This window comes from Prionailurus bengalensis, chromosome A1, assembly GCF_016509475.1.
Source record: "Prionailurus bengalensis isolate Pbe53 chromosome A1, Fcat_Pben_1.1_paternal_pri, whole genome shotgun sequence".
Lineage (NCBI taxonomy): Eukaryota > Metazoa > Chordata > Mammalia > Carnivora > Felidae > Prionailurus > Prionailurus bengalensis.
This window is the reverse complement of record NC_057343.1, coordinates 179548407-179576066: the sequence shown is the minus strand read 5'-3', so window position 1 is coordinate 179576066 and position 27660 is coordinate 179548407. Positions and strand designations below refer to the sequence as shown.

Genomic DNA, 27660 nt, shown 5'->3' with positions numbered 1-27660 from the left:
TTTAGGCAACAAAGATAAATTGGGTGCATTTTCCACCCTCCCACAATCCCTCATTAAGCAAGACATCATCCCTGGCTGGGGTCCTTCTTCCCAGTGCTCTCAGCAACTCTTTCCCAGAGTCGAGGGAGGTGGGGGTGGGCGGGCGGGGTGCTGCCTCAGCGTGGGCCTCCGAGAGGTCTGGATTTTGGGAATGTGTGTTAGGGGACTTCCCTTCCCAGCCATTACTGTGGAAAAGGGAGGAGAGGTGGGAGATTGCAGGAAAAATACAGGCTCGAGGTTCAGGAGGGATCTGAGCTAGGAAATACCAATTAGCCTTTCCGGACCTCTGTTGTATAACAGAAAACAAGATTACCCATAAGAGATGGAGTTAGGATATAATTCATGCTCAACAAGGAGTCACCTGACATTGTTCGAAGGCCTTCTCATTTTACAGATGAAGGACACAAGGCTCCAAAAAAGGTGACTTCCCCTACATGACACCTAGACACGGGCAGGACCAGGGTCTTTAAATACTCAGTGATACCCAGCACGGTATGAGGCACACAGTAGGAGCTTCACAAACGTTCCTGTCTTTCCTGATTTTTGTTGGCTCTTCCTCCTTCCTAATAAATGACATCCATTGAGATGGTGTAGGGTGCACAGAGCCAGCCCCAGGGTGCAGAACACCTTGGGAAGTGCCCCGGATCACCCTTTGCCTTGGGTAGAAAGAGACGGCATTTGGCTCTTCTGTCTCCAGGAAAGCGGTATAGCTGTGTGGTTAAGAGCATAGCGCTTTGTAGTCAGAACACCGGGGTTCAAAGACAGCCTCTCCCACCACGGGGTTGGACATGCTATAGACTCTATTTCAGTGCAGTTTCCTTACCTATAAATTGGAAACAACTGTAGTCTTCTCTCAAGGACTTATGAAAGGCAGGAACTGGCCCGGGGTCCACATATGGTTTTAAGTGCTCTGTGCGTAGCTGGAAGGGGGGGGGAACATCAGGTCAACCCAGTTGAGCCACCCCTTCTTCAGAAGGACCCCCCCAGGCTACCTCCTTCACAGCACATATAAAGGCCCACTTCAAGGCCACCAAAATTCTGTCAGATAAATTCCAGCTCCCCAGGCCTGGCCCCTTCCAAGAGTCCTAAGGGACAGGTGTTCACTGGTTTTCATGGGGCTTAGCTGGGGCTAGGGATTGGAGGGGTGAGGAGTGGAGGTAGGGGTGGGGACGGAGTATGGGACCGTTGTGGGCACTCAGTTGTGTGTCTGCTCTGAAGGACGGCCCATGGATTGGGAGCTATGTCTGAGAGGACTGCGTCCAGTTTCATCAGTAGGGGAATCCATGAAAATAACTCACATGCAAATGTGATTAGCCAAAGAGGCAGATAACCCTGCACGCTGCCCACACTCCCCAGGTTCCCCACCCCTGAGCCATCTGAGAAGAGGTGCTCTCTCCTAGGGAAAGGCTCTGGGATCTACTGACCAAGGGAGCACTATATTTGCACTGAGCACTTTGCCTAGAAGTGCTTGAGAGAGAGGCCCAAGATGATGAGAAGGAGGGACTTCTGCATCTCCCCCTGCAGGCCTCTCAGAGCTGATACCTTGCCTTTCAGCAGGACTAACTCTCCAGGATGCAGTCTGACAGCCAGTGTGCTCGGGTTTTAGAACATGGAAGGAAGGGGAGAGGAAAAGGAGCTAGCACCTACTGAACACCTATGCTAGCTCATTTGGTCTTCATGAGAACTCTGCCAGATAAGTCTCTTTATCCCATTTCACAGGAGGGGGACGGGGACTTAGGTACCAAGGATAATCTTGCCAAGGTCACACTGTTAGCAAATGGCTGGATTTGAAGCCAGGTCTGTGACTCCAAAGAGCCAGGCTCTTTACAGTCTATCAGTCATCCCTTTACATTGCTCGAGTTTGCATCATGGGAAGAGACATGCAGTCCTCTCCCCCAGTCTCAAGGAAGGCATGTGTCCGGGGAAGTGTGCTAAGGGGGTTGGGTGGGTGGTAGGGTAGCAGACCTCATCTAAGTTCATTCTGAACAGGGTTGTCGGGGTTCCAAATACCAAACTGCTTGAGGTGCCTTCTCAGCAGTAAGATGCAGGGACCCAAAAAGCTGTTGCTGAAGCTACAGGGTTTTGAGAGCAGGGGTCTGAAAGCAGAGAAAGGAAGCAGCACGCAAAGGGTCTGTTTATTCTCATATACTCAAGAAAGAGCCAGTCATCCAAACAGTTTACTCTAGAAGATTAGAATCCCCCACCCCCACCCGTATACAGGCAGGCTCCTGTGTCCATTTGTAAATCAGCACATTTCTCTCTGCGAACATGGCTGCCCTGCGCCATGCCTGCCCATGCGCCCAGGCTGTGAGGTCACGGCCGCTGTATGGAAATCCTATCACATTTTTCATAGCTGCTTCTTAGACCAAGAGCTAAGGGAGAAAGTCCTGCCATAGAGACCTATGACAGACTACAGTGTCACTTAAGAGACTCACATGTTCTGGAGGTCTCATGCAGGATGCTATGCGGAAACCAGGACTCCAGGCTGAGCCACAGTCAAGCAGAAAAGAAATGGCATCACAAAAAAAAAAACCATCTGAAACAGCATGGAATGTGGGAGAGAGCACTGGACTAGGAGCCAGGGTGCCAGGGTGCCAGCTAGTGACCCCCGGTGAGTACCTTCCTTCCCCTGGGCCTCAGCCATCTGCAGACAGGTTGTACTGGACAGCAGCTTCAAAGCTGCCTACACACCCCTCCAGCTCGGGACCTGCTTAGTCCACGGGATTCTAGTGGGCCTGATCTGGTGCTGTGACCAAGGTCAAATGTGTGCAGGAAATGGGGATTCTGGAGACCAAAGGATGGTACCTCCAAGGTCCCCAACCAATTGAACTGGAAGCGGATGTACGCCCGAGCTTCTGGGAAGTAGGCAGGCCGAGCAAAGGAGAGTGGATGGTGTTAGCCAACACTAAGTGTGCACTTGCTGTGGACCAGGCAATGCTCGGTGTGTAATATAGATTCACTCCTCTGCCACACGATCAGGCTGTAGGTGACTTTTACAGAGAAAATGAGGCACACAGAACTTTAGCGACATGTCAACCGCTGGAGGGAAGAGCCAGGGTTTGGACTCAGCTGCCTTGGCTCCGGCATCTGTGGCCCTCACTCGTCACTGCTGGTTTTCTTGTCTCCATTGTGATAGGTCCAGAGCCATCACCCAGAACAAGCATTTGGCTCCCAGAGCACTCATCAGCGGTGGGAGGCTGGCTCAGTCCAGTTTAAAGGACAGGAGCAGGACAGGCACTCGCAGCTCTGGCAGTCCTCTGACTAAACCAAGGCAGAAGTGACAAATGGAGGGGCCTGACTCTCCTCCTTTCCTCCTAGTGAGAGAAGAGCTGTCAGGCTCGTTGCATGGTTGAGTCAGCCGTCTCAAAACCATCTAATTGAAACCTCGCCACTGAGCCCCACTTCCCATCACGCGGAGGAGCTGCCCCATGTCCCTCCTTTATCTTTGTTTGCGAAGAGGCCTCTCCCCCGTTTCCCTCCCCCGCCACACACCCCGCTCCACCCCACCTCCTGCTGGAATGGACAATCATGGGTTTTAGAAATGAGATAAATCTGGAAGATGAATGTATTCATGAGCCCATAAAGGGGTCATGAATCACTGGCCCCAATTACTGCCTTCAGTCCTGACAGGATGAATTCCCTCAAGCAGATTCTCCTTGTCAGACAGACACGGGAGGCAGTGCCACTACGAATCTTGGGCCACGGATAACATCATTATTCCACACCAGGCTGGTTGCAGTTTCCCAAGCCGCCTCCACTTAATTTGTGGCTCACTTCCGATGCTGCAGAGAAATAAAAGTAAAATTATATGTGTGTGTACATGAGTGTGTGTGTGTGTGTGAGAGAGAGAGAGAGAGAGAGAAGAGAGGAAGACAAAATGGGGAAGCTTTCATGCCAAATGGAAAGGAGACAAGATAAATGTTCTGAATCTGATTTCAAAAACTGTTTGAAAACCCTGTCCGGAATTGTCAGAAACAGCCCTGGCGTCCACGGGAAATGTATCATTGCCAAGCCCTGTGCCTCTGAACTCTGCAGCCCCCATCCTGCCTCCCAGTGACTTGTTTAGAACTACTTCAAATCAGAACAAATCACAGCCAACTTCACTCTCTCTCCAGCCCCTCAATCACTCGTAATCAGACCGTGTATTTTAGCAACAAAATCTTCCCTGGCTGAGCAGCTCATTCATCTGCCTTCTGCAAGCTCAACACCCTTTGAATGGGAGATGAGGGGAAAACCACCTGCTTCTCTGGCAACCAGGGAAGCTGGGAGAAGGGGAGAGATTTCCAGCCCTCCTCTGCCTGCTCCATGACCAGAGGGAGCCCAGACCCGCAGGAACAGGCAGGAGAGGAGGCAATCAACCAGGGGGGTGCTGGAGGGGGGGTCATCTGAATCCACATTTGTTGAACACCTGCCCTTCGCCAGACACCTGTATGGCCTCCAGGTTCAAATTCTATCACTGCTGTTTTTTCAGCCATGTGACCCCAGACACATGACCTAGTCCTGTGAGTAGAGAAGCAAACCCACAGAATCAATGACTAGAAGAAGCAGAGAATCAAGATTCGGATAGACCTGGTTTGATTTCTCACTCCAGCTCTCGGGAAGCAAGTCCCTTCTCTGAGCCTTATTTTTCTAACCTGTTAAATGGGGACAATAATACTTATGTTTAGAATAGAGACAGTAATACCTACTTGGCCTCTCTCACAGGGTTTTGTAAAGATCAAAGGAGCAAGAGAGGTGAACACACTGAGTCTTACAAGCGAATGGCAGAGGTGTTATTTAAGCATTAGGAACCTTGTACAAACACCCATGCCCTTGGAACCAGTGAGCTCATCTGGCTCAAACTGCACACACTCAGGCCTGGTGCAGGGCCTGTTTCCAGGGACACCCACAGTTGAGAAAGGGGAGGCTTGGGAGGTTGCAGAAGAAGAGATCTCTGTCTTGCACAGACGGGGGAGGCCTGGGAGGTGCCTGAGGGGATCCTTCACACTTCTGAAGGGCCCTCCACAAGAACAGGGGCTGTCCTGCTCTGCATGGGACCAGTGGACAGAAGTCAGCAGAGGCTGTGCAGGGGGAGGACCTTTGGGCCATTTCAGATGCCAAAATCGAAACCAGATATTGAGGGGCGCCTGGGTGGCGCAGTTGGTTAAGCGTCCGACTTCAGCCAGGTCACGATCTCGTGGTCCGTGAGTTCGAGCCCCGCGTCAGGCTCTGGGCTGATGGCTCAGAGCCTGGAGCCTGTTTCTGATTCTGTGTCTCCCTCTCTCTCTGCCCCTCCCCCATTCATGCTCTGTCTCTCTCTGTCCCAAAAATAAATAAACGTTGAAAAAAAATTTAATAAAAAAAAAAAGAAACCAGATATTGAGAGTGCAAACAGGCCCCGAAGCACATCCGATGTGCCCCCTCCGGTACCCCTCCCTGCGCATGTGCACGGTAGAAGAGGGTGGTGGGAGGGGAAGACAGGACAGGGAACATAAGGCTGAGGTCCCAGACCATAAGTAAGGCTGTTTCTAGACCCTATAGGCCTACACAGACCCAAATGGCTGCTTTAGGGTCAAGGCCCACTGATGTTCTCTTAGAACCAGAGGCTTGGAGAGCACTAGACCACGTGCCAGACAGAAGGGACTCACTCCTTCCTCCAGCAAATTTTGCCTCTAAAAATTTGCCATCAGTTTGTGAGTGAAGGCCGAAACGGCCATTAAAATGACCTCATCTAGTCCCAGGCATAATGTAAATGCTCAGTAAATGCTAGCTATTATGGTTACACTAGAGAGAGAAGTTGTCACACCACACCATGCCTCTCATCCGGACACGGCCCAGCAGGCTTTCCTGGCCCCTGGAATTTCGAGCCTCGAGCCATGTAGTGGTGGCATGTGCTTAGTTTTCTGACCTCTCAAATGAGACCAGGGCAGATAATGTCTTACCACTGCCCAGTTCTTCAGAGTTACAGCCCCTGTATCTCAGAAAATGAGTCTCCCATCACCAGAGGCAATCAAGCAGAGCCTTTCTGGTTATAGGTGGAGGAGGAGGCAGTTGCCAAGGGAAGCTCAGAGGTGCCCTTTCACTCCCAAGATTCCATGATGCTCAGGACTGTGAGATGGACATGAGCATATGATGGGTCTGGGAGCAGGGAGCTAAAAGTCAGAACACCGTGAATGGGAAAGGAGAAGAGACTAGAGAACCCAGGAAGCCAAAATGATGATTTTAACCTAAATATATTTTCCTTCTTTTCTTCCTTGCTCCAGCACTGACCTGAGTTATTTGAATGAGGACAGACAGAGGGCTTAATCAAAGAGTCCTTATTGAATGGAAATAGAACAGCACTTCCTTGCTTTTAAAACCATTCACTTTCCACCACCTACACCCTTCAGGAGAAAACTAGGGCTCTTTAACTTGGTACTCAAGATCCGCGTCAATCCTGAGCTAATATTTATTGAGTGTGTGTGTGACAGACACTATTACAGGCACCAGCTCATTTAATCTTTATAAAAACAACCCTGTGGGGTGGGTTCCCCTATTGTCACCACTCCAGATAAAGGAACCGAAGCCCAGAGAGGTCAGTTAACTTTCTCAGGGTCACACAGCTAGTTAGTGATAGAGCTTGGACTTGAATTCAGGCTAACTAGTCCTTGCACTGCTGTTCTTAACCCATACTTTATTCAGCATGGCCTTGGCCTGCCTCTCCAGCCTCACCTTAACTTGCTCACCACTTGGAACTCTTGGCCAGTGCCACATGGATTGACCTACATTTCCCTGAGTACATCATGCTGTATTTTGCACAGGCTGTTCCCTCTCCCAAATGCCCTTCTTCCCACTCTTTCTCCCAAGTCCTACTTGTTCTTTAAGATCCAGTGTAAGGTCCCCCTACTCTTGGAAGCCATTTTTGAGCTCTGTGCACCCATGCCCGTCCCCACTCCACCTCCCCCATCCCCAGTCCAACACCTCGAAGCTGAGGATTTCCTTGTCATCTTCTTCTAGAACATGTCTCCTTTGTTGCTGTATCCCAAGCGCCCAGCTTGATGTCTTGCATTCAGTGGACATGTACCATTTGCAGGGGCAGGACAGCAAATGGTTAGAGCTTAAGCTCTAGAACCAAAAGGGCCTGATTCAAATGTCCATTCTGCCATTTGTTAGCTATGTGACCCTGAGCAAGTCAGCCAGCTGTTTGGAGCCTCTGTTTCCTCTTCTATAAACTTGATTTAATAGTAAATAGATGCACCTGCAATGTCCTTGTGCTGATTCGTTGAGATCGCTCATATAAATTGATTAGCACAGTGCTTGGCATGCAGTGAGCAGATGGCCAATCAATGTTTGGAAACACTGCACCTCAGAATTGGGTGGAATCAGACAGACTTAGTTCTGAATCCCAGCTTCACCACTTAACCATCTCTGTGACCTTGGACAAGTCACTCACTTTGTGTTTCCCCATCTAGCAAGCAGGCTTACTCTTAGGGCTTAGTTCAGCAGACTTTTGTGCCTAGCACACAGCGAGCACTCAGTCGGTATTTCCTCCATTATGTAAGTGCGTGTTTGTTGAATTAGGCCTGCCATGAGCTTGGCAATGGCACTTAATGACATGAAATCTCACATGGGAGGCTGGCCTGGGCCAACCCAGAGTGAGACTGTGGGGTCAGACTCCCAGCTACGAGCATTCAAGGGAAAGTGGGCTCTAGGAGGATGGAGGGAGGGCACCGAACTGCCTGGACAAGAAGGGGCCTCTCTTGCTTTTATAGATCTGCCTTTCTCAAGAGGTGATCCCAGGTCACCTGTGGCATCTCTGGGAGGAGGTGTGGGCAAGGGATAGAGCACAGACTGGGGACCAGATAGCCCTAGCATAGGCTTAAGTTCTGCCATGGACCCTCTGCGTGGTCTTGGCAGGTTGTGTGCCCTCAGACTTTAAAACAGGATTATAAATGCAGTACCAGTGCCATTGCAACATCATTGCAGAGAGCGTGGCTGCCGTTGCCACGTTTGAGACACCTTATAGGTAGGTGTTCGACAAAAGTCTGTTCCTGTGCCCTGTCTCCAGAGAAGTCCTGTACCAGTTCCTATGCCAGGGCTGTGGGCTGGGCAGCAGTGCCTTTTAAATACACCAGTTCCAGGTTTGGAGCTGATGGGGCACGTGTTGGGGACAGCTGGGAGTCACAGCGTTGTGGAGGAGAATATGGCTTCATGAAAATAACATTTGGAAGTAATTATGGGAGCAATGGATCAGAACCACAGTCAGCTGCCAGCCATCCTCGGAGACAGAACTAGAGACGGAGGCGGAGGGTGGGGAGCCTTGCCTGGAGCTGGATTAGAGCCCCCCATGGGACATCAGGCTGGCCTCAGCCCTGCCCTCAAGCTGCACACCCTCTCTTACGATAAGACAGCTTGTCTGTGCAGGGATCCTCTGAGTTCTTAATCCTAACAGGATGTAAGTTGTTTTAAAAAGTCACGCGAGATGAAAGGAGGAAATGGAATGAAATCAGGAGGCAAGTAAGGGCAGAAACAATAAGGACATTAGCAGTGGACAAAGCAAGAAGAAATTCCATCATGACATTCCAGTAGTCACCTGCTCTCTGTCCCCAGCCCTGTGCTGGGTGCTGTGGACCAAGACAGATGGGCCCTGACTCCTGTGCTCAGATGGGGAGAAGGTGTTGGAACGTGTGCTTTGCACTGTAAAGGAGGCATCACAGCACGTAAGGGATCATCAGTGCAGCTTTCAGATATGGGGGAAGATATCCTCGAAGAGGTGGAGTCTGTCTGGCATCCAATCTGGGCCTTGAGCCTGGTAGAGAGAGCAGTGACACAGGCAGTAAAGGGACAGAAGCTGCCAGCCAACTGAGCTGGCTCTGGGAGGACCACGCGGAGGTCAGCATCAAATGACCTCCCCCAGGACTGTCACCACTTAGATGAGGCAGGCGGCTCCCTCTGTGTGTGCCTGGAAGCCCACCTTGCACCACACGCGAACATTTCTGTGGTGCCTTGAAGTTCTAGAACTCTGACCGTTTAAGATCAGATCCCGCACAAAGCCTGGGTGTCCTTTGCTTTTAAGGCCAGCCTGTCAACAAATCCTTATCACGGGTCCCCATGCCCTGGCACGGCTGCACTCAGACCCCATAGCCAAGCCCTGGTGCTAAGGGAGACACTAACAGTCTCATCACTGTCTGTTTGGGATTGCGAGAGGGGCTCCTGGCTCACTTCCTGGCTCTAGCAGAGGCTAGAAGATGGCAGCTGCAAAAGCCCTCAGTATTGGAGGGAAATTTGGAGGGCTGGGCAGCCACCATCTGCCATATGGGCTGCGATGTCTGGGGTGACAAAACGTTCCCAAAGGGCTGCAACAGTGACCTCGGTTTCTCTTGAGCGTCCCTCCGGTGGCCCCCTCGTTCAGTGGAGAGCACAAGTAAGGGCTCTCGCTAGAGGCTGACCACCCAGTGCTGTGGTTGCCAGGAACCTCGGACAGTGTCAGCCCTCCAGGACCAGCACAGCAGCCATTCTTGTGCTGCCTCTCAGTGCCAGCCACCACAGCAGGCTTTTCCCATATTATCCCATTTAAGCTGCCCCCAGCACAGGCAGCTGGGTCTTAATATTTACAGGGATCTGATGAGCAAACCGGACCCAGGGAGGAGGACTCTCCCAGGGGCACATCACTGAGTGCCAGTTCTGGGCTGCAAACCCCAAGCTTCCTGATTCCAACGCACGTAGTCTTGGCGTTCTGCGCCCGGTCTCTCGGCTAGTGAGCTCTCTCTCCTCTCTGCCCCCAGAGTCAGCGAGTCGAGATGGCATCTCAGCAAGATATATCTCAGATGTCCCCATCTGAGAAAGGCTAGCTCCTTTCAGGGCCAGGTGAGACTCCCGCAGTAGCTGGGGTACCCAGCCAGGTGGAGGGCTGAGGGAGTGGGGTTCTGCCTGCCCCCGACCTGTTCCAGGACATCTTTCAAGTGGATAATGTGTGGATGAGGCCCCTTGATAAGGACCAAATCCCTTCCCGTTGCTTGGCAACCCCGCTTACAAGTCATAGCAGAGAAGTAATTTACAGGAATTCAAAGTGTCGCTAGAGGTTCTGCTGAGCCGAATTGGTGCAAAGAGGAGCCGTGATGATCCAAATCCCACCTTTGGAGGGAAGGAGGGGCAGAAGAAAAAGCTTCCACTCTCCTTACCTCGTAGTCGAGGGCCTCGAACTTAGGTGCATTGACCATTTTCTCTTAACTTATTTACTGATTCGACATTGAGCCCCTACTATGTGGCAGGCCCTGTGCTGGGAGCCAGGCGCACAGTGACAGATGAGACAGATGCCATCTCTAGATGCACAGAACTCACAGAGGCAGACAAGTGAACAGAGGGTCACAACACATGTGACACAATAGGAGATGCATGGCGATTTGGGTAGGAGTCCCAGGGAGGGCAAGGGATACAAATATGGGCAAGTGAGGGCAGGGCTCATGGAGGTGACCAGTTAGCCACAGGGGGACGGCGAGTTTCCCAGTGAGGAGCCAGCATGAGTGAGGGTGGGCGGGGAGAGAGCCTGGCATACTTGGGAATTCCATGTGGTAGGGAAAGGGCTCCTGCTGAGGCTGCAGGATACACGGAGCCCAGGTCAGACAGAGTCCTGAATGCCAAGCAAAGGCACCTGGACTTTGGTATCCCAGCCCATGGGTGTTATTGACAGGGAGGACAGGGCACAAAATCTGTGTTTCAGGAAAACCACTCACTCTGGCTTTACTTTTACTATTGGAGGGTAGACTGGGGGAGAAACAAGAGGTGGAAGGGAGGAGACTGGGGGTATGGAAGCCAATTGGGACATTGCTAAAGGCAAGAACTCATGGGTCCTGAACTAAGGAGGAGAGAAAAGGACAAATTCAAGAGACTGGAGGAAGTCAAATCAGCCCAGGAGGGAATGATGGACAGTAGGGACCTCGAAGGCATCTGACATGATCAACAGGTGGCGCCATTTGCTAGAGCTGGGGGGCTGGGATGAAGGGTGCGTCTGCTTTCAGGGAAATTTCCTCGGGTCCTATCCATCAGGATTGTTTTGGTTGCGAGTGACGGAAAGTCAGCTGGAATGAGATTGGGGAACATACTGATTCATGACCTTTAGGAAAAATAGGGTGGGGTGTAACGGAGCCGCAGTAGCCCTGCCTAAAAGGTCCATGGGGCAGCACCATATTGGACACAGAGCAGTGGAGGGGGTCTGGAGCAGAGCAGCAGAAGGAAACTGCAGACACCACACTGAGCTGAGCAGGATATTAGGATCCTTGGCCCAGAGCCCATCTTGACCTTCACTGTGGCTCATGTCACACTGCAGGGAGAGATGCCAAAGGGCAGTTGGGAATGGCAAGCCTTTGTGCAAACGTGGTCTGTGTTGTCCCCAAGAAGGGAGGAGGAGCCAGCACGAGGAAGTGTAAGCTACAGAAAAATAATGTTCTCTGCTCATTCCAGTACCTAATGGAAGTTGGAGACCCTCCTTCAGGAGCTACCTTTGGGAGCCCTTGACGCAGGGCGGCTCAGGCATATCCCAGATCTGCGCTTCCCTGACTTTGTCACCCAGCTGCAATGACTGAGAACTGCATCAAGACAGGTTTGGCCCCCCAGGAGAGGACCAGCTAATGCACGCGTGCACGTATATCCCAGAGGCCCGGAAGGTCTCTGCAAACAGCCTCTTGGGAGAGAAACAAAGGGCCATTTGCACTGGCAGCCTGCAGTGCCTCTCTCCCCAGCAGATCCAGTTCTCTGGACCACTGAGTCTCCCCGGCTCCCTTCTCCAGCTCAGGAAGTGACCCAGGCAGCAGGTCGACCCAACCTGGGGTGCAGTGTGGCACAGAGGTTAACCACCTGGGTTTGACTCTCAGCTCTGAGTCAGTGGGCAGCATAGGATGGGCTTGCCTCTCTGAACCCCAGTTCTGCCCTTGTAGAATGAGGTGAACCACCTCAGCAGTGGGAGCTTGTGGGTCTTTCCAGATGTTCTGCCATGCCCCCGGCGCCAGCTGCCTGCCCCCTCTTCTCCATCTTGTCTCCGCGCATCCCAATCCCCGCATCCTTATGACTATAGCAGGTCCTTGAGCCCTTCTGGCCCCACTCTTCCTCAAGATCATCAAGCCTGTGCTCCTATTTCTCTATTTTCTTGTCATTTCTCAGTTAACAATTTCTGTGGCAGATAGGGGGAGAACCAGATAGACCCAACCCATCTTTATTTTTTTTATTGTGGCAAAATATGCATAATGGCTGTTTTCACCATTTTAAAGTGTATACTTCAGTGGCATTAAGTATGTTTGCAATGTTGTGCAACTGTCACCACAGTCTAGTTCCCAAACTGTGTCATCACCCCCAAATGGAAACCCAGTACCCATGAAGCAACCCTTCCCCGAGCCCCTGGCAATCAGCCATCTGCTTTCTGTCTTTGTGGAGCTGCCTATTACAGTATTTCACATTAGTGGAATAATCCCACACGTGGCCTTGTGTGTCTCCCTTCTTTCACTTGGTACCTGTTTTCAAGAGTCATCCATGGTAGGGACGCCTGGGTGGCTCAGTCGGTTAAGTGTCCAACTTCAGCTCAGGTCATGATCTCACAGTTCGTGAGTTTGAGCCCCGCATTGGCTCTGTGCTGACAGCTTGGACCCGCTTTGGATTCTGTGTCTCCCTCTCTCTGCCTCTCCCCTGCTCATTCTCTCTCTCTCTCTCTCTCTCTCTCTCAAATAAATAAATGTTAAAAAAAAAAATTTCAGAAGGTCATCCATAGTATACATTCATCAGTGTTCCATTCCTTTTTACAGCAGGGTAATATCCCGTAACATGGACAGACCACAGTTTATCCCTTCATTTATCCATTCATTGATTCATGGACACTTGGGATCTTTCCGCCTTTTAGCTCTCGCGCATAGTGCTGCTATGAACGTTCATGTGCCCGTTATTGTTTGCGCACCTGTTTCCACTTCTCTCGGGTGTGTGCCTGAGAGTGGAGTTGCCAGTCATGGCTCTGAGTTTCACTTACTGAGGCAGTGCCAACGCTTCCCACAGCGGCTGCACCACTCTGCGTTCCCACCAGCAATGGACAGGGGTCCTAACATCGCCACATCCCTGCCGAGACTTTCTGTCCTCCGTTGTAAAAAATTACAGGCGCCCAGGGGCGCCTGGGTGGTGCAGTCGGTTAAGCGTCCGACTTCAGCCAGGTCACGATCTCGCGGTCCGGGAGTTCGAGCCCAGCGTCGGGCTCTGGGCTGATGGCTCAGAGCCTGGAGCCTGTTTCCGATTCTGTGTCTCCCTCTCTCTCTGCCCCTCCCCCGTTCATGCTCTGTCTCTCTCTGTCCCCAAAATAAATAAACGTTGAAAAAAAAAATTACAGGCGCCCTCATGTGTGTGCAGCACATTTTTTTTTAACCTCAGCGGGCACCAGTCTCTGTCCACAGCTTGTGAAATGCTGACCATGTTTGCTCGCCAGTCAGTTTGCTGAGGAACAGGAGGGTGGGAGGGGCCTGGAGTCCCATGGCCTGAATTTGGCCATCTCGGACTCCTTTCCTGTGGGTTTGGCAGTTTGGGGACCGGGCATGGCAGGCCATGTGACACATCTAGTACACGTGCACGACCTCATTTAGTCCTTAGAACAACCCTTATTAAAATTCATAACCGTTGCCTCACCAGCCTGTGTCAGTGGGGCCATAGCCACAATCATAATTTAAATGCCCCCGGCTTGTATTTCCACGTCAGCTACGAATGCGGCATCAGCTGTTTCTCCTGCTGCTCTCGTTCCTCTCCCCTGAAGCACTGCTTTGTCCGAGAAATGGCTCCCTCCCACAAGGCAGTGCCCTTGGCTGGGGCCAGATGCCATAATGCTTCCTCCTTGCTGCCCTGCTCCTCCTACATGCTCCCTTCCCCTGGGGTGTGTTCTGTTAGAGGAAATGCTTCGGGTCCCCTTGCCGAGGCCCATGGAGGGACCACGCCCGGTTCAGCCGCGTGCCCAGACACGGTCGATTCCTGGCTTACGTTCTCAACAGGACGACGCCATCTGGCTCTCCTCCGAGTCCTGAAAGGCAAAGGGTATGGCCGTGTAGTTGAACCGCCGTGGTTTGGATCCACTTATGAGCCATAGTCACTTTCAATTCCTGTCTTTAGCCTCCTGTGGCTCCATTTTCTCATGGATGAAGTGGAATCGTGGCGACAACTCCTAATTCATAGAGCAGAGGTGAAGAATGAATGAGTGAATCCTTGCAAAATGCTTAGAATAATGCCTGATGCACAGCAAGTGCTCATTTAACCTAAACATCACTATCTAATATAAACAATCATTTACTGAGTGATGAATATATACCAAACCCAGGGCTAAGGCCCTCTCCTGTTTTTGCAATGACCCTAAGAGGTAGGTATCCCAACCCCCGCTTAGCAGACGAGGTCATGAAGCACCCAGTAGTGAAGGACAGAGCCTGGAGGATGACTCTGGATCTGTCTGCCTCTAAAGTCCGTGTTCATTTCACTCATGGCCAAAAATATGCAGTGTCTTCTTTCGTGCAGTCAATCCCCACCTCCTGAGTGCTCTGTTTCAAGGAGGGCCCTTTTGTTTGCCTGAAGATGGCAGTAGATGAACCATCCAGGACACTCCGGGGTCACAGAAGGGTTTTATAGAGACAAGGTGAAGGTCATAGCTGAGTGATTAGGACAGAGATCTCTAATGCAGAGTCTGGTTAATTTCCAGCTCTATCAGATTCGATGTGAATTATTTTTCGCACTCCCCATAAAACTCAGTAAAATCCTCCTGATTTGCCAGTGCTTTTAGAATTGAATCTGTGTGTGGGGAGTATATGTTTCCTGTGGCTGCTATAATAAATAGTCACAAAGTAGATGAGCTGCAAGAAACAGAAAGGAATTCTCTCACCATTCTGGAGGTCAGAAGTCTGAAGTCAGTATATCTGGGCTGAAATCAAGAAATCAAAGTGTTGTCATGGCCTCATGCCCTCCAACGGCTATAGGGGAGATCTGTTCCTTGCAGGTCCCAGCTTCTGGTGGCGATCACTCTTCCTTGGCTTATGGCCGCATCCCTCCGAGTGCCTCCTTGGCCACATTGCCTCCTCCTCTTCTGAATGTGTCAAATCTCTCTCCGACTTCCTCCTATAAAGACACATGGGATTTCATTTAGGGCCCTCCTGGATTATCCTCGGTGGTGTCCCATCTCAATACCCTTATTTTTGTTGCATTTGCAAAGTCTTTGCCGTATCAGGGAACATCCACAGCTTTAAGGGATTATGATAAGGACATCTTGGGGGTCATTATTCAGCCTGTTGTAGGAAGGATGGAATGAAGGATATGGCCTCAAGATGGGTGTGAAGCTGGAAACTGGGCTGTCTGGAGTGGCTGCTTCACACTCAGGTCATACGCAGGATCACACTACCTTTAGCAAATGGGAGCACTAGGGCTAGAACTGGGTTTTCTGAGCCCAGGTCCAGTGCTCTCTCCACTACAATTCAGCACGTGGTTCCCACCTGTTGTTCCACTAGGTCTTACACGGTCACGTCCCTTGAGTTAGGGCCTGTCTGGGTCACCTGGATGCTATCTGGAAGGTTTGCACCTGACGGCCTATGCTATGGCTAGCAGAGGGGGGGACAGGGAAAGAGTGGGGGCCAAACCTATACAGAGTTCTGTCTGACACACACCCCATATCCTGCCCCCTTCCCCAGCCTCCCACAGCTGTTGCCCAGGACCCAGACTCTCCTGAGAATGAGGACACAGCTAACCTCATTCCAGATAAGACCCCTTTCATCCAGCCATCATTGTTGTTGATAAGCAAACCCGAGAGAAGAATAAAGTGTGGTGAAGGGGAAGGGGCATGCATCCAGCTGGACGAGCTCTGAACCCAGAGGCAGCAGATTTGTTGGATTACACATTATAGTCGCGTGAAGATGGTTGCTGAAGTCAGATGGCATCGTGTGTGACCTCTGCTTCTCCGAGCCTCCGTTTACTCACCCATAAAAGGGGGAGAACTCTGTCTACCTGACAGACTCATAATGAAATTAGCATGAAGGTGAAATTTGGCGACCGCACTTTGTTCAGGGAAATGACAGCCACAAGACCATATGGCTCCTTCTGCAGGAGGAAAGGCTTCTCTGCTGGAGGAAAAGTTTAAAACCCAGGATTAAGGCCCTCGTCGGAAGCACGTTCCTGGGTGGAGGCAGGAAAGCTGCTCTGGCTCGGAGTCAGGGCTCTGTCGGCCTGGGTTCTGTGCTTTCATCATTACCTTTCATCACTTTCCCACAGGGAGATGTCTGCTTCCTCCCAGTGTGGTAGCAGTATAATGGGGACTCCCAGTGCTCCCCACAGCGTCTTGCTCTGGGCAGGAGAAGCTGATCACCGCGGTGTGTGTTGTTCACGGTGTCTCCTGCAGAACCGTGGACAGCAAAGACCAGAAAAGAGAAAGCTGTTTCCCCACGGCGACGTCTTATCGCACACAATGAGAAAGCGCTTCCTTTCTTCCTTCCAGTCACATGGGAGAGTCAACAGAGATCAATGACAGCCACGAGGCTATTTTTTTCCCCGATCATAATTATAATAATCACTTCCATTTATCGAGCTATGTCAGGCACCGTGCTAAGCACTTCACTGCGTGTGTTACCGCATGCAGTCTCTGCAAAGGGCTTATGAGGCAGAAGTTATTATTTTACAGATGAGGAAACTGATGCGTAAAGGGGTTGAATTTGAATCCCTTGTCAGCCCAACGCTGCAATCTAAGCTCTTAGCCCCTTCACTGAAACTTTCGATAGCCTATTTTTTCGTGCATTGCACAAGGTTTTTGGTGATGTGTACAGACATACAGTTGAACAAAATTTTTTTAAGTGCAGGTTTGCTCTTTTTTTGTGAGGGAGGAAATTGTGACAAATGGGCAAATGCAAATAGGAAAAATAAAGGGAAGCCGGGCATAAAGTTAGAATGGAAAACGCTCCTGGAGTGGCTCCTGACTTGGCCACTTGGCTGTGAGCTTCCTTACTGCCCCTGCAAAGAAGGAAGCAAGGTCTGTTATGCAAATCTCCACAGGAGTGGTTCTCAACATATGGTCCCGAGGCAGGTAGCCTCAGCATCGCCTGAGCACTTGTGAGATGTACAAATTCTCATGATCCAGCCCAGAATTGGAGGTGAGGTCCAGCCATCTGTGTTTTAACAAGCTCTCCGGGTGATGGTGATAACCCATTCCAATCTGTGAACCACTTTCCTTAGAATGAGAACACATTATTTCCTGACGTGGATGTCTAGGAAAGATTTCTTGCAAGCCCTTTGCGATTATTCTAACCAAATCCCTATTGTAAACACCATCGTGAACGTGCAAGGGCTGGTTCCTTAAGTTTCCCCTCAGTGTCGACCCATGGAGACTTAGGAAGGCACAGTTCAGTGAAAGCAGCTCCAGAGGGCCCAAGCAGTGTCTCTGGACACACAGTACGATGGCCTGGCTTCATGCTCCTGCACAGCCCTGAGACTGAGAAGCCCGGCGAGCATCCTTGCATAGCTGGTAGAAGCCAGGACTTCGGAGCCAGGCTGACCCAGATTTGAATCCCGGCTACGCCTTTCATTAACTGAGTGGCTTTGGCCAGTTTCCAAAATTCCCTCCCTCCCTGTGCTTCAGTTTCTTCGTGTAGAAAATGAGAGAATATTCTACCTATTCTGTGGAGTTGTTCTAAAAATTCAGTGGGCTGATGGGCAGTGTGTTTAAATGGCCGCTAATATACTTAACAAATAGCCCAATGATGGCCCAGTGACATGCAAGCCGCCAGCCTGTATCCGTGTCTCCTGCCATCATCAACAGTGGGATGTCCCCCATTCTCCATGGAGGACTATTCTAGAGATGCCTATTTCAAACTTCATGAGCTCCTAGTATGGGCCGGGTTCTTTCACATAAATCATCTCGTTTTGCCTCTTCAACAACTCTGCACTCTAGCTATGATTGCCCATATTCTGCACCAGGAAACTGAGGTCCCCCAAATGAGCTGACTTTTCAAAAGTCACACAGGGAAGAAGCCCCAAAGGTAGGACTTGATTCCAGGTCTCTGGCTTGGCAGTTTGACTCTGATTTACCACTTGTTTCCTGAGGATCTCAGACTTGCTCTCTCAGGCTCCCTGGATTCGAGGAGAGATGGCTCTCAGCCCCAGTGCACGTGGGGAAGGACGGCAGCTTTCAGCATCCGAGCAGGACCAGGCATTTGAGCTCATGTGGTTCAAACCCCTGGTTCACAGTTGTGAAAGCCCAGGTGCTGAGAGGGGCTTTGCTTGTCTGGGGTCCCTAGAGAGACCTCAGCGGATCCAGTACTCCAGCTATCCACACCTGGTGCTCAGTTCTCTACCCCATACCGCACAGCATCTCTGAAAAGTGAAGTTAATTCCCATGAAAACCAGGCCACGAAAGAGTGTAGCAAGAGTCCAAGGGCAGAGAGTTAGGGCCAGTTGCTCAGAGCAAGAAAAGGTCAGATGATGTGGAACCATCCATATAGCCCTTGTGGGGAGGTACCAAACCCACTCGGGGTCAGGGCCACAGAGACATGTATCTGTGCAGCCTCCCTTCTTTCTTAGAGTCCACGACCACGGCTACCTTCCAGGAAGCCAGCACACCCACCTCCAAAGCCCACCCTACCCCACTCCCAATGTAAACTCTTCCTGACCTAGCAGCTCACACAGGAAAGGCAGGGACTTTGGAGTCAGGCTGGGGTTCCCAGTCACTGTATTGGTCAAAGCAAGTCACAGAGCCAAACCCCGAGTCAGTGGGACTGGAAAGGGAGGGAGTGAAACATTACGATAAACGATGCGACCTGCCACATCCACCTTGCAGGGTGGTTGAGAGGGAGGATGTGCTCATTCACTTACTCCATGTGTATTTATTAAATACTTGCCTGGCACTGCACTGGGTGCTGAGAGGCAGCAGCACACATAATAGGCACAAATCTCTGCCCGCATGGAGCTTACATTCTAGTGAATCCTTGATTTATGCACAGACATTTACTGGCTGTTCACCCTGTGGCAGGTTTGGACAGATCCTGAAGACAAAGATGTCCACGGCAGAATCCCTGTCCTCAGCAAGCTTATGGTCCACGGGGAACTGGACATACAGACGCCCAGTTACCACTCAGAAGGGGCAGGAGGCCAAAGGCAGGCATCAGCTCCAGAAAACACCTGGCAGAAAGCACACTCCCGCTCTGAGCCGCTGCCCCCCACTTGCCTCTCCCAGATCTCCTGCCCAGCCACAGGCCTGGCTTCCAAGGGCCTGGGCCAGCCAGCTTCCCAGAATGCTGGCAGCTCACAGCCGGTCCCTGCTGGGCACAGTGCGGAGGAATTAAGCGCAATTAGCGAACTAAGCCATCAGGAGGAAGAAGCACTCGCTCCCCCCTTCTGAGACTAACGGGGGTGACTGGAGAGGAGGTTCATACAGCCTGGGAACCTCAGTGACAGCAAATGACAGCAAACAGGCCCTCTGCCTACAGAACTGAAAAGGCACTGCTTCCTTGGGGTGAACTGGAGGTCAGGGATCAGACAGCCCTCCCCAGAGATTGCTCCCATTTTCCTGAGTCTAGGGAGAAGGAGCAAATTCATTTAATGGTGTGGAGTGTCGTTGTCAGGGCGGCAGGAGAACAGACTGATGGCCCTGCCCCGGACTAACAAGGTTAGGTTCAGCTTTTAGCGAATGTGGCCAGCATAATTCAGGGAACTCAGTTTGACCCATGGTCTAGCCTCTTTCAGACAATGGCTCTGTGTCCTGCTCTGCTCTCTTTGGGTGTGCCAGAAACCTAGGGCTGACTCCCCATCTACCCCCAAGGGCTAATCAGTTCGTGGGCTCTGCTGGTTCCTCCCCCTAAGTCTTTTTGCCTCTCCCTGGATTGTTGCAACAGCCCCTTCAGGTCCTGGACTGAGTTCTGGAACCATCCACTCTTTACCCAGCAAAGAGGTTTTTCTAGAATTCACAGCTGATCACGACTGTCTCCTGCTAAAGACCCCTGACCCAGAGCCGTGTCCACCTCTCACATTTCAGTGACTATCGTGTCAGATCTCTTTGTCCTCAAATCACCTGTCTCCACCTGGCAAACACCTGCTTTGCCCTAAAAGGCCAGCTTCAATCTCCCTTCCTCTGCTGAGGCTTGTCTCTTTTTCTAACCTGCCCTTTCACCGAATTAGTGGTGATCACTAGTGCAATTTTGATACCAGAAATATACTCTATTCCTGTTTATGTACTACATGGATAGCTGTGCTTTAAACATAGTAAGATTTTTTTTTTCACACACACCCGCATCCCTGGGAAGAACCAATTTTCACCCCCGTGGAGATGCTGTTATCCCCACTGAGGTGTGTGCTGTGCACTAGAGCTTTCATATGACAAATTTTTGTAATCAGTCCCATCGGATTTTAGGGGAGAAAAACAACTCAGCAGGACAGAAACGTGTTTTGCATGGAGACGTCTCTTACAGGAAGCCTCCCATCCACCGTGAGCCAGAACTGAGTTTCCTCACATCGCTGCATTTGCTGTTTTCCTGACATTCGTGTCACCATCTTTGTGCATGGATTTCCCACATAGGTTTACAAGCTCCTTGAGGCATGGGCCTGTGTCTACGTTGTGTACTTCCCCTTGTCAGTGCCTGGTGCATAGTAGGAGCCTCACAGGTGGTTAAAGCAAGACAGAACGTGGTGGCTGTTTTGCCCCAGCCTGGAGATCCAGCGCCATGTGCATTTGTGAGAAGTCACCCCCACCCCCACCCCGGTACAGCACACCCAGACATCATCAGCTCTCAATCAGGAACACCGAACAATTTCATTAAGGCAGTGGTTCCATAACAGAAGCACGCCAGCACCGACTGACAAGCCCATAATAACATTTTAATGGCCTGAGTTCAATTCCCAATAAATTACTTAAGTTTCTGCAATAATAGAGTTGGCATTTTCATTAATACTCCTGATTAATTGTCTGTCCTAAAAAAAAAAAAACCATCCCCATTACAATCATGATCTCACTCGTTTCTTGCAGACAGAATCCCAGCAGTGTGAGGTTTTCCCCCAGATTAAAGTTGCAGGAAGGGCAAAACGAATTCTCTACCGCCTGGCACCCTACACAGCCGTGGGATCAGAGGAATGCCAGCTGAGTCTGGCACTTGAGTCCAGATCTCACCATGTGCTGCTGGGGCCTTGAGCTACTTGAACTGCCTTGGTTTCTTTACCTGTCAAGTGGGGTGATAATACTTACCTCGTATGGGTGCTGTGAGGATTAATTGAATTGATGCAGGTTAAGTCCTGTCTGGCACATAGTAACCGCTCAATAAACAGTGTCTATTCTTTATTTCATTTTGGTGGTGGTTCTACTATCTCTCCTCCAGAAAGCTCAGAGAGCTGTGTCACCTCAGAAGAGGCAGAACGGGGATGTGTGGGAGCAGGTTACTTTAGTAGTGGCAGCAGCCTTTGAAGAAATATAATTTCAGCCTTTGGAGTAGCAGAAATCTGCAAATTCGGATTCATATCCTGGCTCCACCAATGGCTGACTATGGGACCCTTTTCCCACCAAGCCTTCCCAAAAAGTGACGATGATATTTTGAGTTGCAAAACGTAGTTTTGAGAATTGGAGAACACGTGTGGAAGCACCTAGTGCTTATAACTGTTCTTTCATTTTTTTTTTTTGGTTTATTTATTTATTTTGAGAGACAGAAAGAGAGCGAGCACATGCAGGGGAGGGGCAGAGGGAGAGGGAGAGAGAGGGAACCCCAAACAGACTCTGCGTTGTCAAAAAGGATCTCAGGAACCATGAGATCATGACCTGAGCCGAAATCTAGAGTCAGACACTCAACCGACTTGAGCCACCCACGTGCCCGGAGATGACGCGTTTTAGCATGCCTTCTCTATGTTTTAATGTCCCTTGACTTTTTCCAAAGCTGGTTTTGCTCGTGACCAATTCCATAAGAGGTCTCCTACAAAGGGAACTCTGGATCCTATAAACCACATCCGCTCTTGGAAAGTCCCATTGCTCATGCACAGCAAAGGCTCTCCTGCGGGAAAGACTGGGTTAATTTCAGTAGCCCTGTTCCCTAAGCTCAATGGAATTACCCACCTTTTTTTATGGCCCGCCAAAGGTTCTGCAGACAGACTCCAGGAAATGCAGGTCTTACCCACCCTCTGTGCAGGAAAGACAAAGACGAGCAAGTTAAAGCAATCGCATTTATTGTGCGCTTACTTTTCCTTTGAGGTGGAGGAGAAAGTAAATAAGACGAAGGAGAGGATTACAACCAGAGATGTAAAGCAGTTGTCCTATAGGGAATGTTCTGTTTGCCCAGGGAGAAGGTTTTCAGAATATAAAGCACCAGTTTTTCCCCCTAAACATCCCTGGGGAGAAAGGAAAGAGAGAGTGAAAGAAGGCCTCCAACGGACCACTGGAGATGGGAACATTTCTGTTGGTTTCATTTACATAAGTGTCCTTGGCAATTTGTCCCAATTTGTCTCATTACAAATGATGTAAACATCCGGCGCAATCACAGACAAAATGGGACAGTTTAAATGCTGCCTGATTAAAAACCCCGGGTTGGCTGCAATGACTTACATGTGTGTTAACGGTTTCCCTACAAGGACCTTGGTTGCAAAGTTCTGGAACCTTCAGGGAGGGTCCCCAGGCCTAGGTAGTGTCCCCTGTGGCTGCAACTCTCCACATAGAGCCTAGTAAAGATACACAATCTTCTCTATATTTTTATGCCAAAAAAGGAAGGAAGGAAAGGAAAGGAAAGGAAAGGAAAGGAAAGGAAGGAAGAAAGGAGAGGGAGGGAAGGAGAAAAAGAAAACTGACATTTTCTCCTTTGCCATCTCATTGGTGGTCAGGGCAGTGTAACTAAAGGGACTGGAGAACTGAAATTCAAATCCTAGTAATGGTACTCAATTTATGTGTGTGACCTTAGACCAGTCACATCATTTGACTAAGCCTCAGTTTCCTAGGCTGTCAAATGGGGATGACAATTTGACATTTGGGCTGCCTCACACTGTTGTTGAAACATCACCTAACCAGAAACTTCTTAAGGACAGAGACCCTGTCTTGTCCATCACTGTAGCCTTAGAACCTGAATGGTGCCTGGTACATAGTAGACGCTCAATAAATAGTTATTGAAGGGATGGATGATTGAATGAATGAGTGAGTGACTCTCTGGGCAAGAGATCTAATCTGAAAAGCGCCGTACCAATGAGAAGGGGACCCTTTGATTGGTTAACGTTCTCCTCTCCCTTCCCAACAGATGTAATGCCACCTCCTCGTTAAACCCTTCCCCAGTGCCTCAGCCAAAGTTGGCAGAGTCAGGCCCCAGTGTGTGATCCAAGTTCGTAGCCTGCCTCCTGACTCAGGGCAAGTGATTGAACTCTCTGAGCCTTGGCTTACTCATCTGTAACCCAGGAAGAGTGAGCCCTGCCTCTTGCAGGGCATTCATTGAGGGGTCAGGGCCTAATGGACCCAAACAGAGCCTTGCTGGGAGACTTTGGGCAGGAGGCACACCAGGAGGTTTGTTGGATCGGAGTTCTTGGCAGGCCCTGAGAAGCTCACAGTCAGACCCAGGGTGACACGGACTTGGACAAAGTGATTGCCATGTGTGAAGCTGGACTGAAGGTACTGGCAGTGTCCATCAGCATCCAGGACAGAAACATGAGTTTCCTGTGCTGTGTTGGCCCCAAACACCAGAGACAACCGAAAGCAGTTGAGAGAAGTCATGGTCAGAACTCAGGCCTTCTGGCTTTTGCTGTTCTTGCCGCTTAATTAGTTGCTGTGTGACCTTAATAAAACCTCTTGCCCTCTCTGTGCCTTTACCTAACAGCCTGTAAGGGGAATGTTAGTTCATGGTGCTAGGGAAAACTAGAGGATTCTGCAAGTTCCTGCCACAGTTAACACTGGATTCTGAGCTAGGGATCTTCAGACCTAACTGTGCCAGCATCCCAGAACCCACTCAGCAGATGGCAGGAGCCGGGGCAAGTGACCCAAGGCCCTGACCCAGAGCCTACCCCTTGCTAACCTCAAGAGTGTTATGAACTACAAACCTCTGAGTCTCAGTTTACTCATTTCAAAAACGGAAATAAAAACACATACCATGCAGTGTGTTATAAAAACTAACATAGGGCTTGGCTCATAGCACTTGCCCAAAGAACATCGTTTCCATGTTCTTTCCCCCAGGAGCACTTTATGGTGGACATTGGGGTGTCTTCTCAACATCCATCCGCCCTTGCCTTGTGCTGTCCCAGCTGAGATGACATCACCCCACCTCCAGCTCTGGAAGGGGGCTCCGAAGGGTGTGCACCCAGCAGTTTAATCCCATTGGTTCCCTTGGCCTTAACCACTGGTGTAGGGAAGGTCCAAGACCTAACTGGTTCAATAAGATTTGAGCTCAGAAATCTAGTTTGTTGATTAGGAAGACAGAAGCATTCTCTGAAGGAGTTTAGTGCAAAAATGAGGGCTGGGGCTATTACAGCCTTTTGACTACCTTGGAGGGACTCGCCATGAGTCCCTAATAGAACTAATGTGAGGATGAAGCAAGCATTACAGAAAATGATGCTGAGGGCTGATCGAACCGTACCTGAAATCTGTATTTGGACACCTTAGATCCAGGAGCTAGTGAATGCCCTCTATTACTTAAACCAGATTAAGTTAAATTTGGGGAGAAATAAAACAAGAAGCATCCTAACTAATAAAAAACCTTCACGGGGGCGCCTGGGTGGCGCAGTCGGTTAAGCGTCCGACTTCAGCCAGGTCACGATCCCGCGGTCCGGGAGTTCGAGCCCCGCGTCAGGCTCTGGGCTGACGGCTCTACAGGGAGCTTGTCGCAATTTTCATAAACCCATTTAGATATGCAGATTCACCCACATTAATTGGCTTTCCAGGGAATGGTTTCTGCTCTTTCTTAAGTGGTCTGAAACTGAGAGCAGTACAGGGATTCTCCTCATGGACCCAGGAATCCTCTTGGCCAACAGCCTGTACACCCTGCTTCCTGGGACCTTGTGCTTCCGTCCCCAGCTGAGGGACTCTGCTGTAGGACAGAGGTGTCCATCTCCTGGATACACAGGAAACCAGTGGCAGGAAGCTGGGAGAAGCAAGATAGGGCCACAGACTCAGACCTGGAAAGGAGCTTCCACACTTCCCTCTGTTTCCTTGCTTTCCTGCTTCTGGCCCTGGCAGGAGGACGCCTGGCAAAGAGAGACCAGGAAAGGTCTTCAGACTTGGCTGGGGCTGTTGGCGACTTTCTCTGGGCCAACATGGGCTATCTGCGACACTCTGTGACCCGGTGCGCTCCAAGCATTGGGCTCCTGGGTGGAGGGCTCTTTGCCGGGCTTTTGTGGATAGATGCCCCTGTCAGCTCCCCATGCCCCCCACTTCTGGCCCCCCTCGCCCCTGCTTGGCCCCTCTCGCCTGGCAGCAGCTGCCTGGGCAGGGCGGGGAGGGTGTCTCACACAGACCCTTCCAGCCTGCCTACCTTCCTCAGAGTGCCCCTGGCCACAGGAAGCTCCTAACCTTGCCTTACCAGATGGCAGGCACGCAGCCCGCCCAGCCGGCCTCTCTCTTTAGGCTGCTTCCGTGGGTCCCAGCCTCCTGAATTCTCCAGCGGGGGTTCAGCCTCCAGGCTCTATGTCCACAGACACCCCCAGTCCCCAGGGACACTGGAAGCTCTCTCACGGGCTCTGTCACCACGCTTCAGGCCTGTATACCCAACTCAGGGCTCCCCTTCACATGAACACTCTCATCTCTGGGTGGGGCTCTCCTCGCTGCCCACTACTGAGCTGTGGCCTGGGGAGCACCCCTGCCTGGAGGGGAAGGAGAAAGTCCAAAGCGCTCTCTACCACTGCAAAGCTCCTTCTATCCCCTTGGGAATGCCTGGCCTTTGCTTGTATATCTGGGAGGGAGATGGTCACAAAACCCATCCCACTTTCTCTCAGCAAGTCTAACGTGCATCCAACAAGCTCGGTTCTATTTATGTATACAGAGCTGCTTCCCAGCCATTGTCCCGGATTTTAAGCTTTCGCCAGAATCCTGGGCAGCAGGAGGTCTCGTTCCGCCTTCTGTCACAGTGATCTCAGGGAGGGCAAAGCATTGGAAATACCTACTGTGCAGGAGCCGAGGTGGGAGGGGAACTGGGCCACACTGCTAGAAGGCCGCCTGGAGCCCCGGAGCCACGGCCAGGCTGCAAACATCCAGACCATGCAGACAGACCTTGGAGGGTGAGGCAAAGTCCCCCCACCCCTCCCCACCATGGGAACCGCCTCTCTGGATGGAACAGAACAAGAGGGCCCAAGTGTAGTGCGTGCTGGGGTAAGTGGCACGGGGTAAGGTCAGAGAGGAGGCTGGCCTAGGCCTGCAGGGTCTTGCAGTGCATGGGAAGGAGTTTGGGTGTCCCTGGAAAGTTTGAAGCTGAGGGGAGGTGTGGCCGCTTGTAGCTGTTGCAGAGAATGGACTGTGTGCGTGCTGGTGCTATGCTCAGCATATTAAAGTCTTTACTTCCTTTAATCTTTAGAATAACCCTGTCAGCTAGGTCTGAGCACCTGTACTCAGGAAATAGGGAAACTGGGGCTCGGGAATGCCACTTGCTCTCACACCACCCTGAGGAGGTGTCACTTCCCCAGCCTATGAGCCTGGAAACCCACCAAGGAGGAGTGGATGCTGCTGGGAGGGAGGCTCTATCAGCCTCACGTCCAGTTAACTGTGGTAGGATGGGGGCAGGACACTCACACAGGGAAGGGCAAGCCTGGGAAGGGGTTGCTGCTGCCGTCCCTGACTCTGTGGGCCCAAGGAATGTTCCCCTGGGCCTCCCTGCCCTCCTGGTGCCCAGACCAGGGTCAGAAGCTGGACTCAACAGGGCTGCGGCCCAAGAAGCCTGGGTGGCACATTGCAGGGGGGTTGTTACACAAGATGCATGTAGTGACATTTAGCTTTTGAGGGTTGGGTTTACGATGGCTACTTCAGCCTTTGAAAACACTTCATTGGTTTGAGAAATTCTTCCATTTTTGTGTTCAGTGGGAGACAGGGTCGGCTTCCCAACTGAGAAGCCTGGAAGGTCAGATACTCACTTTCCCAGACTCCCTTGCAGCTAGCACGTGAGCCCATGTTCATGGCCCAGGGAACTTGGGAACCAGAGACAGAGCCACAGGTGACTTAACCAGGAAGAAGGTAACTGGTGGCTGTAGCAGGAGCTGCGGCCTGTGTCCTCCCAGGGAGCTGTTGTGGACTGTGGCCCTGGCTGTGCCCTGACTTTGGTTTGTGTTTGTGTATACATGTGGATTTCACAGGGAAGACAGGAATGGGAATGGTTCTCCAGCATTTTCCCATAGCTCACTCACCATTTGTTCAGCGGCTCTCAAAGAATGCTACTGTGACAGAGCTGTTAATGGCCCTGAACAACATAAGAAAAAATTATTTTATAATGAAGAGAGAATATGTGTGTCTGCAGGCCTGGTTCTCTGGCCTTCTGGATCATTAATCCCCCTTCGTCTTCAGCAGCCTGAGGCCCAGGCTGAGATCACTTGCCCCACCTGGGATGGAACCCTCATGGGGCAGCCCACAAGGTCACATTCCTCCTGAACTGGGAGATCCCTTGGTTCTTGAGCCCCTATAAGCAGATTTCCTCTGCCAGTAGCAAATCTCCTGCATTCCTCCATCAGAATGAGCATCAGATTGTCTGACCCACACCAGTTTAG

General features: G+C 51.0%; 1 protein-coding gene across 4 annotated transcripts in view; it reads left to right on the top strand.

The window, feature by feature from the left end:
• The window catches only part of KCNIP1 (potassium voltage-gated channel interacting protein 1), a 345736-nt gene that overhangs the window by 217279 nt on the left and 100797 nt on the right, over window positions 1-27660 (top strand). The window contains exon 1 of one of the 4 annotated variants that reach the window (XM_043596113.1): window positions 26130-26278. The exons of the other annotated variants lie outside the window; for them this stretch is intronic. The gene's annotated coding sequence lies outside the window, so the exon portion shown is untranslated. Of the gene's footprint in view, window positions 1-26129; window positions 26279-27660 lie in introns of those variants that run through there. 4 annotated transcript variants of the gene reach the window in all.